The sequence below is a fragment of the Salvelinus alpinus genome, unplaced genomic scaffold (assembly GCF_045679555.1).
Source record: "Salvelinus alpinus unplaced genomic scaffold, SLU_Salpinus.1 scaffold_511, whole genome shotgun sequence".
NCBI classification, from domain to species: Eukaryota; Metazoa; Chordata; class Actinopteri; order Salmoniformes; family Salmonidae; genus Salvelinus; species Salvelinus alpinus.
The window spans coordinates 1-9137 of NW_027256451.1; the positions used below are offsets into that span (position 1 = coordinate 1).

At 44.3% G+C, this 9137-nt stretch overlaps 1 long non-coding RNA gene across 1 annotated transcript; it reads right to left on the bottom strand.

Moving 5' to 3' along the window:
• Positions 1-3035: 3035 nt before the first annotated feature.
• Positions 3036-4850, bottom strand: LOC139567422 (uncharacterized). The gene is made up of 2 exons (XR_011673401.1): positions 4699-4850; positions 3036-3530 (listed from the first exon to the last, which is right to left on the bottom strand). It is a non-coding gene; the product is annotated as an uncharacterized lncRNA (long non-coding RNA).
• Between the last annotated feature and the right edge of the window lie 4287 nt (positions 4851-9137).

Genomic DNA, 9137 nt, shown 5'->3' on the forward strand with positions numbered 1-9137 from the left:
TTAGGAACGTTGGGCCAGTAACCGAAAGGCAGTTAACACCCCAACAACATCTGCTCCCCGGGTGCCGATGACATGGACGTTGATTAAGGCAGCCCCCCGCACCTCTCTGATTCAGAGGGGTTGGGTTAAAAGTGGAAGAATGCATTCAGTTGTTTACCTTAGTAGCTTTCCCCTTTCCCCCTTGCAGATCAGAAGACTGTCTGCTGATTTCTGTAGCGCCTAGAGGCCAGATGCCAAGCAGTTGCCATAACAAGCAGTGATGCAGCCAGTCAAGATGCTCTCAATGGTACATCTGCAGAACTTCTTGAGGATCTGAAGACCAATGCCAAATATTTTCATCCTCCTCAGCAGGAAGAGGCATTGTCGTGCCCGCTTCACGACTGTTAGTGTGTGTGGACCACGATAATCCCTTAGTGTTGTGGACACTGAGGAACTTGAAGCTCTCAACCTGTTCCCCTACAGACCTGTTGATGTGGATGTTTCCGTTTCCTGTAGTCCAAGATCAGCTCCCTTGTCTTGCTGACGTTGAGGGAGATGTTGATGAATATTCCTTAATTCCATTATTTTACTTTTTGATTTATATGTATTGTTGTGAATTGTTAGATAGTACTGCACTGTTGGAGACAGAAACACAAGTACTTCGCTACACCCGCAATAACATCTGCTAAAAATGTGTATGTGACCACTACATTTGATTTGGATTTGTTGTCCTAGTACCACACAGCCAGGTCTCTGACCTCCTCCCTGTTTCATCGTCGTCTGTGATCAGGCCTACCACCATCATGTCGTCTGCAAACTGCAAACTTAATGATAGTGTTGGAGTTGTTCACGGCCACACAGTCGTGGGTGAACAGGGAGTACAGGAGCGAGCTAAGCACGCACCCCTGAGGGGCCCCCGTGTTGAGGGTCAGCATGGTGGATGTGTTGTTGCCTACCCCCACCACCTGGGGTGGCCCGCCAGGAAGTCCAGGATCCTGTTGCAGAGGGAGGTGTTTTATCCCAGGTTCCTTAGCTTAGTGATGAGCTTTGAGTGCGCTATGGTGTTGAACACTGAGCTGTAGTCAATGAATAGCATTCTCATGTTGCCTTGGTGTTCTTGGGCACAGGGAATAAGGTGGTCTGTTTGAAACGTAGGTATTACAGACTGGGTCAGGGTTGAAAATGTCAGTAAAGACATTTGCCATCTGTTCAGTGCATGTCCTGGTAATCCGTCTTGTGAATGTTAGCCTGTTTAAAAGTCTTACTCACACTGTCTTCAAAGAATTGGAACATAGTCTCCCGGAACAGCTAGTGCTCGCTTGCATGGATCAGTGTTACTAGACTCGATGCGAGCATAGACGGAATTTAGCTCGTCTGGTGGGCTCGCATCACTGGACAGCTCGCGGCTGGGTTTCCCTTTGTAATCCGTGATAGTTTGCAATCCCTGAAGTCGGAGATTTCCGAGTTCCCAGGTGTTTTGAACGCGGCATTAGGGGCTGTGTTCTCCACGAGCCACAACCTTCCTGGGTACATTTCTACATTTTGTCATTAAAAAGATGAAAATAAATGTCCTAAGAAAGTGCTGCTCAATGACATAATCAAGCTGTAATAGCTCCAAAGGGAGCTGTTATTAGATTAGATATGGTAATTTATGAGATCAGATATGATATGGCAATTTATGAGATCAGATATGATACACTGCCGGCCCAGACGACATCCCTAGCCGCGTCCTCAGAGCATTCGCAGACCAACTGGCTGGTGTGTTTACGGACATATTCAATCAATCCTTATCCCAGTTTGCTGTTCCCACATGCTTCAAGAGGGCCACCATTGTTCCTGTTCCCAAGAAAGCTAAGGTAACTGAGCTAAACGACTACCGCCCTGTAGCACTCACTTCCGTCATCATGAAGTGCTTTGAGAGACTAGTCAAGGATCATATCACCTCCACCCTACCTGACACCCTAGGCCCACTCCAATTTGCTTACCGCCCCAATAGGTCCACAGACAATCGCAATCACACTGCACACTGCCCTAACCCATCTGGACAAGAGGAATACCTATGTAAGAATGCTGTTCATCGACTACAGCTCAGCATTTAACACCATAGTACCCTCCAAACTCGTCATTAAGCTCGAAACCCTGGGTCTCGACCCTGCCCTGTGCAACTGGGTCCTGGACTTCCTGTCGGGCCGCCCCCAGGTGGTGAGGGTAGGAAACAACATCTCCACCCCGCTGATCCTCAACACTGGGGACCCACAAGGGTGCATTCTCAGCCCTCTCCTGTACTCGCTGTTCACCCATGACTGCATGGCCATGCACGCCTCCAACTCAATCATCACGTTTGTAGACAACACTACAGTGGTAGGCTTGATTACCAACAACGACGAGACGGCCTACAGGGAGGAGGTGAGGGCCCTCGGAGTGTGGTGTCAGGAACATAACCTCACACTCAACGTCAACATAACAAAGGAGATAATAATTGTAAATGTTTACCAAGATTACATTGAATGTTCCCGAATGGCCTAGTTACAGTTTTGATTTAAATGGGCTTGAAAATCTATGGCAAGACTTGAAAATGGCTCTCCAGCAATGGTCAACAATTGTTAAAAGAATAATGTGCAAATATTGTACAATGCAGGTGTACAAAGCTCTTGGCAGTTTACCCAGAAATGCTCACAGCCGTAATCCCTGCCAAAGGGGATTCTAACATGTAATGAGTCAGGGGTGTGAATACATATGTCAATTTGATAGTTCTGTACGTTCAATACATTTATAAAAACATATTTTCACTTTGTCATTATGGTGTATTGTGTGTAGTTTAGTGAGATTTTAAAAATTATTATTAATTTTGAATTCAGACTGTAATTCAACACAATGTGGAATAAGGGGTATGAATCCTATCTGAAGGCACTGTACATTCATCTGTGTTTGGTATTATAGCACTGCAATCACTGAGCTGTTTGAATATATGGATTATTGCTGCAAGGACTCTAATTCATATACAGTAAGCATAATGACACAACTATACAGTATGGTAGAGAAAAGTGGATTGATTCTTTGTTCAAAATCTCAGCATTCTTTTATTGTAGAAAAGTGCATGCAACCTATTTCGATTAATCTGTTAAACATTAAACAAAGATGTACACGATTTATAATTGAATACTTTTTAAAAGAACAATTGTTTATAGGAAAATAAATGAAAACATAGAAAATAAATACAACTCTTGAACATTATTTTGGTGAATGTTCCCAAATAAACTACAATAAGTCTGAATAAATAGAGAGGAAATGGAAAGAAAAAGGATGGAGGGAGAGAGAGAGATGAAAGAGAGAGGGAAAAAGGTGTAGAAAGAGCAGGTTGAGAGAAAATAAGTTCTGTCATTTCATCTCTGTGACCACTCTCTTTATTTCATAAACGCATTGAATATAATGAATATTTTATCTGGTCTCTGTACCGCTTTGAAATCATCCCTGAGCTTCTTCACTCGTATCATGTCTGCATTCTGACAACGTTTTAGGACCATCAGCTCCACAAAGACCTCTGCTCCCACCTGGAGGAACAACGAAAGGATTACAACTGTCACAGGAATGACAAAAAAACAAGGAAGAATACTGTATGTTTTCTGGTCTGTTTGTTTGTATGTTAACAGCATTTAACCAAGAGCTGAAGACATTTCATCTTTATAAAATATTTTCATGTATAATAAATATTTTAAATAGAGTGCCAAGATGTATAAGCTGTTTTGTTATTTCCAGATGTTTTTAATTAGTTTGACTCCATTTTTGACACCACAAAAATGACAAATATCAGAACTACATACTCTGCCTCTTAGAAAACGTAGACGTGTTTTTTTACGGGGGGAGGTAGTTTATCGAAGTTATTTCCTGTAAGAAACTGAAAGTAAATTCGACAACTATTTTATGTAGCTTCACCCGAGACTGCTCGACAGCAGGAGAAATGGTAGGTTAATATTTGTATTATATAAGTCAGGTGTCAGATCTTTAGGCGTCACTTCTTATTTATCCCAACGAAACGTGAAGATAATAAGGCCGATGCTCAACTTCTTGCTAATAAATGGCAGGTAAAAATATAGAATACCCAACTAGGCCCAGTATGGCGGAGGGCGCACAAAGAAGTCTACGAAACGTGTTCTCTTTTACACAGCGATCTGACGCTAATATGTCATCTATTATGCCGATATATTAATATATTTATTCTAAAAGAATACATTCTTATGTTGAAAGAAACAACAGGAAATCGAGTGTATTCAGTGTATTTCTTCCACACTTTGAAAGGAGGTCATGTCATTGACTGCGCTATAAGCAGAATTGAGTTCCGTTACATTTGTTCAGTGTATACCCATACTTGCTTTTAATTAGTAGGCATTTTAGAATGGGCGAAAATAGGGACTTTTATATTATGTGTGTGTTGTTATGTGTTAATAAAATTTAGACTACGTTACCCAGCAGGCTATGCGGGTTAAAGAATTCCTTGCATGGCTAAACAGAGTTTTCTAGCTGAAGTATATGTTCATTAAAAGTAGTTAAACCTACGCCCCGGTTTGTCATTATATAAGGAACAAACATAACAATGTGAAATGAGGAAAATAATGTAACATTTCTAAAAGTGAGTACTTTAAATACCAGGATTTTATACTAATTTCGGCTGTGGTAGATTTCGACGAAGAGAATCCTCTTTACACTCAGGTATTTACTTACTGCATTAATTTTTACTAAACAGTACGTTCTATATAGTATGTAGATTTCAGACATGGCCTATGACTTCCCGTAGCAGCTGCTCCCAGTCAACCCAGACAAAACGCATGCGTAAAAACGGTAAAAATGCAGACAATTTTGGGGTTGAAGGTGGAACCATGGAGATAGATAGAGGACTCAACGTTGTATCTATGCCATTTAACATCTGAAATCATGGCCAGCGCCATGAGGGTATCTCCGTTTTAAAGTAGTACATTTACTTCTTCAGCCAGTGAAGTTGTAAGTCCCACCCAGTTGACTACATTAATACGATGAAATCCCTCATTGGCGCTGCTCATTTATAACATATATCTTTGGCCACTAGAGGCCTCTATTTTTCTCTATGGTTGGGGCAGGTTGGAACATTTGGGCTAGAAAGGTACAACTTTGACGTCAATTATACATAAACTGTATCCTGTCTAGCTATGACAAGGTTCGGGCGGATAGGTGTCTAGCCTAGGCCTGGGTCATTTCTACAACGCAGTGCGTTTTCTGTCTCCAGGAAATATCACTTTTTATTTCGTTTCAAATGTGGATTCCAAAATGCTTTAAATATAAGGTCCTTAAAAACTAAAATATGCATCCTGAAAGGGAATCGTATGTATTTTGAACACTATTCTTCAGTGGATGAAAGTGTTTTTGCCATGTCCCTGGGTGTTATTCATCAACTTCCGCAAGAAATATAAGCAATACACCCTGTTATTGCTGCTGTTATCTTACCTGTTGTTTTAGCTAGCTCTCCCAATCAAGACCTGCAATCACTTTATGCCTTATTGTATGTCTCTCTCAAATATCAATATGCCTTGCATACTGTTGTTCAGGCTAGTTTTCATTATCATTGTTTTGGTTTGCAATGGACCCTGTAGTTCCACTCTCCGTACCTCTGATACCCCCTTTGTCCCACCCCCCACACATGCGGTGACCTCACCCATTGAGACCAGCATGTCCAGAGATACAACCTCTCTTATCATCACCCAGTGCCTGGGCTTGCCTCCGCTGTACCCGCGCCCCTCCATACCCCTGTCTGCACATTATGCCCAGAATCTATTCTACCACGCCCATAAATCTGCTCCTTTTATTCTTTGTCCCCAACGCTCTAGGCGACCAGTTTTGATAGCCTTTAGCCGCACCCTCATCCTACTACTCCTCTGTTCCTCGGGTGATGTGGAGGTAAACCCAGGCCCTGCATGTCCCCAGTCACCCTCATTTGTTGACTTCTGCGATCGAAAAATGCATGTCAACATCAGAAGCCTCCTCCCTAAGTTTGCCTTACTCACCGCTTTAGCACACTCTGCCAATCCTGATGTCCTTGCCGTGTCCGAATCCTGGCTTAGGAAGGCCACCAAAAATTCTGAGATTTCCATACCCAACTATAACACTTTCCGTCAAGATAGAACTGCCAAAGGGGGAGGAGTTGCAATCTACTGCAGAAATAGCCTGCAAAGTTCTGTCATACTTTCCAGGTCTATGCCCAAACAGTTCGAACTTCTAATTTTAAAAATTAATCTCTCCAGAAATAAGTCTCTCACTGTTGCCGCCTGCTACCGACCCCCCTCAGCTCCCAGCTGTGCCCTGGACACCATCTGTGAATTGATCGCTCCCCATCTAGCTTCAGAGTTTGTTCTGTTAGGTGACCTAAACTGGGATATGCTTAACACCCCGGCAGTCCTACAATCCAAGCTTGATGCCCTCAATCTCACACAAATCATCAAGGAACCCACCAGGTACAACCCTAAATCCGTAAACATGGGCACCCTAATAGACATTATCCTGACCAACCTACCCTCCAAATACACCTCTGCTGTCTTCAATCAAGATCTCAGCGATCACTGCCTCATTGCCTGTATCCGCCACGGGTCCGCGGTCAAACGACCACCCCTCATCACTGTCAAACGCTCCCTAAAACACTTCTGCGAGCAGGCCTTTCTAATCGACCTGGCCCGGGTACCCTGGAAGGATATTGACCTCATCCCGTCAGTTGAGGATGCCTGGTCATTCTTTAAATGTTACTTCCTCACCATATTAGACAAGCATGCTCCGTTCAAAAAATGCAGAACCAAGAACAGATATAGCCCTTGGTTCACTCCAGACCTGACTGCCCTCGACCAGCACAAAAACATCCTGTGGCGAACTGCAATAGCATCGAAGAGCCCCCGCGATATGCAACTGTTCAGGGAAGTCAGGAACCAATACACGCAGTCAGTCAGGAAAGCAAAGGCCAGCTTTTTCAAGCAGAAATTCGCATCCTGTAGCTCTAACTCCAAAAAGTTCTGGGATACTGTAAAGTCCATGGAGAACAAGAGCACCTCCTCCCAGCTGCCCACTGCACTGAGGCTAGGTAACACGGTCACCACCGATAAATCCGTGATAATCGAAGACTTCAACAAGCATTTCTCAATGGCTGGCCATGCCTTCCTCCTGGCGACTCCAACCTTGGCCAACAGCCCCGCCCCCCCCGCTGCTACTCGCCCAAGCCTCCCCAGCTTCTCCTTTACCCAAATCCAGATAGCAGATGTTCTGAAAGAGCTGGAAAACCTGGACCCATACAAATCAGCTGGGCTTGACAATCTGGACCCCCTATTTCTGAAACTGTCCGCCGCCATTGTCGCACCCCCTATTACCAGCCTGTTCAACCTCTCCTTCGTATCATCTGAGATCCCCAAGGATTGGAAAGCTGCCGCGGTCATCCCCCTCTTCAAAGGGGGAGACACCCTGGACCCAAACTGTTACAGACCTATATCCATCCTGCCCTGCCTATCTAAGGTCTTCGAAAGCCAAGTCAACAAACAGATCACTGACCATCTCGAATCCCACCGTACCTTCTCCGCTGTGCAATCCGGTTTCCGAGCCGGTCACGGGTGCACCTCAGCCACGCTCAAGGTACTAAACGACATCATAACCGCCATCGATAAAAGACATTACTGTGCAGCCGTCTTCATCGACCTGGCCAAGGCTTTCGACTCTGTCAATCACCATATTCTTATCGGCAGACTCAGTAGCCTCGGTTTTTCTAATGACTGCCTTGCCTGGTTCACCAACTACTTTGCAGACAGAGTTCAGTGTGTCAAATCGGAGGGCATGTTGTCCGGTCCTCTGGCAGTCTCTATGGGGGTACCACAGGGTTCAATTCTCGGGCCGACTCTTTTCTCTGTATACATCAATGATGTTGCTCTTGCTGCGGGCGATTCCCTGATCCACCTCTACGCAGACGACACCATTCTATATACTTCCGGCCCTTCCTTGGACACTGTGCTATCTAACCTCCAAACGAGCTTCAATGCCATACAACACTCCTTCCGTGGCCTCCAACTGCTCTTAAACGCTAGTAAAACCAAATGCATGCTTTTCAACCGTTCGCTGCCTGCACCCGCACGCCCGACTAGCATCACCACCCTGGACGGTTCCGACCTAGAATATGTGGACATCTATAAGTACCTAGGTGTCTGGCTAGACTGCAAACTCTCCTTCCAGACTCATATCAAACATCTCCAATCCAAAATCAAATCAAGAATCGGCTTTCTATTCCGCAACAAAGCCTCCTTCACTCACGCCGCCAAACTTACCCTAGTAAAACTGACTATCCTACCGATCCTCGACTTCGGCGATGTCATCTACAAAATAGCTTCCAACACTCTACTCAGCAAACTGGATGCAGTTTATCACAGTGCCATTCGTTTTGTTACTAAAGCACCTTATACGACCCACCACTGCGACCTGTATGCCCTAGTCGGCTGGCCCTCGCTACATGTTCGTCGTCAGACCCACTGGCTCCAGGTCATCTACAAGGCTATGCTAGGTAAAGTGCCGCCTTATCTCAGTTCACTGGTCACGATGGCTACACCCACCCGCAGCACGCGCTCCAGCAGGTGTATCTCACTGATCATCCCTAAAGCTAAAACCTCATTTGGACGCCTTTCCTTCCAGTTCTCTGCTGCCTGCGACTGGAACGAATTGCAAAAATCTCTGAAGTTGGAGACTTTTATCTCCCTCAACAACTTTAAAAATCTGCTATCCGAGCAGCTAACCGATCGCTGCAGCTGTACATAGTCCATCTGTAAACTACCCACCCAATTTACCTACCTCACCCCCCATACTGCTTTATTTATTTACTTTTCTGCTCTTTTGCACACCAGTATCTCTTCTTGCACATGTTCATCTGATGATTTATCACTCCAGTGTTAATCTGCTAAATTGTAATTATTCGATTTATTGCCTACCTCATGCCTTTTGCACACATTGTATATAGATTCTCTTTTTTTCTACCATGTTATTGACTTGTTTATTGTTTACTCCATGTGTAACTCTGTTGTCTGTTCACACTGCTATGCTTTATCTTGGCCAGGTCGCAGTTGCAAATGAGAACTTGTTCTTGTATCTTTCTTCAATATCTTCTTCAATATCTT